The sequence below is a fragment of the Pleurodeles waltl genome, chromosome 1_2 (genome assembly GCF_031143425.1).
Source record: "Pleurodeles waltl isolate 20211129_DDA chromosome 1_2, aPleWal1.hap1.20221129, whole genome shotgun sequence".
Classification (NCBI taxonomy): domain Eukaryota; kingdom Metazoa; phylum Chordata; class Amphibia; order Caudata; family Salamandridae; genus Pleurodeles; species Pleurodeles waltl.
The window spans coordinates 1,130,716,377-1,130,720,344 of record NC_090437.1 but is presented as its reverse complement, the minus strand read 5'-3'; positions in this window follow the sequence as shown (position 1 = coordinate 1,130,720,344).

The following is a 3,968-nucleotide window of genomic DNA, read 5'->3' as shown; positions in this document are numbered from 1 at the left end:
GGTCCGACCGCCGGGATCTGGATGGCGGTAGGGGGGGTCGGAATCCCCGCGGCGGTGCAGCAAGCTGCGCCGCCGCGGAGGATTCAATGGGGCCGCGGTACACTGGCGGGACCCCGCCAGTGGTGCCGGTCCGACCGCGGCTTTACCGCCGCGGTCGGAATCCCCATTGGAGCACCGCCGGCCTGTCGGCGGTGCTCCCGCGGTCCTCCGCCCTGGCGGTCAAAGACCGCCAGGGTCAGAATGACCACCTCTATGTACAAATAGTTTGGTTCTCAATATACTGAATCACAGTGAGTCGCAATTAGACCTACGTCTGATTATTATTGAGGCCAGCGCAAATTGGAACCCACTATGATTTGCTGCCATCACAGGGATGGTGGCCTGCTGGGATCAGCAAACTACCATGCCTTTTTCTTGTTAAAATCCTAATCAATGGGTGCAAGAAATTGGGATACTGGTTGAGGGGGTGAAACCCTACTCATGAAGCAACCACACTCTCTGTCAGGGTGAGACACAAGCCAACCCCAAATTAACATGTGTTCAACCCTCTAATAGCTTAGCATAAAAGCAGTCAAATTTAACTTAGAGGCAATGTGTAAAGTATTTATGCAATACTTTAAACATTAATAAAATGAAACACAACACAAGGCAAATTGCACATCAATTTAGAAAAATAGAGAAACAGTTAATAATATATTCAACACCAAAATCAGGAAACTCTGTTCAGTAGAACCATCAATGTGCAATTTTAAGCTTTAAATCAACATAATGCTAAACCGGGACAAAGTCACAAGTTCAGGCCAGTCACAATGGAGCATGGGCAGGATACAGGGACCAAGTTAGGCTGCAGAAGAAATTACCTTAAATCCTATTTGCTGAGCATTGGGAGAGCCCACGTTGAGCATGTGTCATGCAGTGGCAGTTCCAAGAAAGCTGGGGGGCTTCGCATTGTCGTTGTGGATGCCATCAGCGAGGGGCCATTTCCTACATCCAGGAGGTGTCACACAGAGGTGGTTTGAAGGTGCTGCAGGACTGCGAAGTAAAGTCCTTCATCATCACTGCCATTGAAGAGAGTATCACAAGGAGCCAAATCCTCACCAACATGTACCATATTTCTTGTCTTCTAGTCATTTCAGGCCATCTGGTAAGTGTGCAGTATGTAAAAAAACAACTTGTCAGAAAGAGGAATGCCCAACATTAATTGTGTGCTCTCACTTTGCCATGACTCTCAATGGCAAACATGTATATATGCCTTCAACCAGTATTTAGAGGAAGGCATTCTAATTACAAATTAATCCATTTAAAATTTTTTAACCATCAACATTGATCTGGCCAAAGATTCTCATATTGTCTCAACTGAATGAAAATGTTAAAAGTTTTTGGTGGGGGGCGTGGCTTGAGCGTCAAGATGGCGGTCGCACTATCGTAGTGCTCCGGACCCCTCTGTCATCCCCTCAAAATGCACCCATCGATGGCCCTCCCCAGTGAAGAAGGGAGACCTCGGATGGCTGTGGGTGGCTCCTGGGGCGTCTGATCCGCGTCCCGGAGCCCGCGGCTCCAGGAGGAGCAAAGATCAAACGGAGCGTCCCGCGCTCAAAATGAAAGGCGCTCCAACTGCATAGGAGGCTGTCGGCGGAGGCTGTCGGTGGCCCTCCCCAAAGAAGAAGGGAGACCTCGGGTGCTGTGAGCGGAACCCGGGACGTCTGATCCGCGCCCTGGGGCCCGTGGCTCCCAGAGTAGAGAAAACCACACGGAGCGTCCCACGCACAAAATGGCGGGTGCCCCAGATGAATGAAGCGGCGGTTGGTGGCCTCTTCAGTGGCACGACACAGGGCACTCCCCCCACCCACGCTGACCTAAAGGGAGAGGAAAAGGTGCCGGACCGGTGAGGTGCGCGGGCGGCACCGGGGCTGAGGAGGGGTCGGCGGCACAAATACAACACAGTGCACCCCGGCGGGCAGAAACAAAGTGAGGAGACTGCGTGTGGCCGGGGGCGCCCCCTCCCCTGAGATCGGGGGGGCACTGGTGAGTGAAAGCTGCTTCGGGTGGGGTTTTGCCCCTTTCCCTCAACCCCCCCCGCTCTGGTTGTGGTCCAGGGGGGCCTACTGGAAGACATGGAGGAGGCGAGGTCAGGGCGGAGACTCATCCCTCGGGGGGAAAGGTTCTTAGGTGGTGGATGAGGTGCCTTCCCCCCCGCCACCCCATAACTCGCCGGATGCCGAAAGCCCCAGGAGTTGGATTGTCTGGATGACGGACGGTGGTGCAGGCCTACGGGGTAACGATCCTGGAGTGGGGCGAGGAAGGGAGCTAAGTGTGGGCGCTGGACCTCGGCCCAGGGGACGTCGGAGTTGGAAACTGATGATCTGCGTCTCAGAGGAGGAAGTCGAGGAGGTGAAGACCAAAGGCACACCAGCAAAGGTGGGAACCCCCCACCCTCCTGGGGCATCAGTGGGCACAGAGTGGCGGCTGGGGGTATACCGGCGAGGGCCGGGCTCCGAGGCCCAACGAAAGGTGGTGCAAGAGGCGTTGCACGGAAGCAAACTCACAGGCAGACTCGGGCGAGGCAGACGTAATGGGCAAAGACAGGCAAACCCGCCCAGCCGCAGCGCAGATGCGTATAGACCAATTTGTCACAGTTCCCAGTGGAACACGGAAAGAAGATCGAACGGCGGAGGGTGGCGATGGGAAACAGGCTGGGAACAGTGATCTGGTGGCCATCCATCAGGCTATCCAATCATCCCAGGAAGCGGTGGAGGCTAAGATCGGAGAGGTGAGGGTGGATGTGGCCCTAGTACGCCAGGATCTCTGCAATGTTACAGCTAGGATTACAGAAGCGGAGTCCAGAATCTCTACAGCGGAAGACGACCTGACTGCCCTCAAAACACAGGTGTCAGTGCTAACAGCCCACACAGCAGAGCTATACCGCAGGGCCGAGCTATACCGCAGGGCCGAAGACGCCGAAAACAGATCCCGCCGCAATAACCTTAGAATTGTGACGCAGCGGCGGAGGGGGTCCCGTCGGACGACTCGTTCTAGGAGGCGCAAAGAAAGAGGAGACTCGCCTTCGGGCTTCCCCCGGGGATCCGTGGAGGGGACATCTCTGGGGTCGGCAGAGGTGCCGGGGGCGCAGGAGGTGACTCGCAGATCGGAGACTCTGGGGAGCTTCGCCCTGCAGCAACGGACGATACTGACCTCTCCCAGAGCCCGGTGTTGTGACTCCCCTCCGGAGAGGGGAGGGCATGCCCAGGAGGGCTAGTGGACAGGATGTGGTCACATCGCATATGTTTATAACGTAACACTTCTAAATCCGCAGGAACGGAGGGGTCCACCACAGCTCAGACAATAAGAGTTATCAGCTCACTATGTTCGGGAGTGAGCTGTTTGTATTGGGTGACAGATGCTTCTGGGGGGAAGTATGGGGTGGGGCGAGTTGGGGGTATGATTGGTTCTATTCAGCCAACAGGCTGCTGTTAATGTTATTTGAAGTTATTGTTGGCTTGTGGCCTCGCATACCGGCAGGAAATAGCAGTGGAAGGACGCCAAAGCAGGGAACACACACAGAACAGGATGAATTACATCAACTCCGGGCTACACAGGGGGAGCCGAGGGAAGGAAGAATGAGGACTGTCCATAAACAAACAAACAAAATAAATGGGGACGACTCACATTATATCTTGGAATGTCAACAGACTCCTCGATAAGATTAAACGGCCAGCAGTGCTTACTCACGTCCACAGACACAAACCCAAAATGCTACTGATGCAGGAGACGCATCTCATTGGAAATCACTGCCCCTTTTTAGCCCGTAAATGATTTGACAGGGTGTTTCACGTGGGGTTCATGAGAGGCTCATGGGGGGTAGCAATAGTGCTGCATCGCTCATTACAGGAATGACAGGAATGGAGAGACTCACAGGGGAGATATGTGGCGATCTCAGGGATAATAGAGGGTCGAACACTGAACGTTGT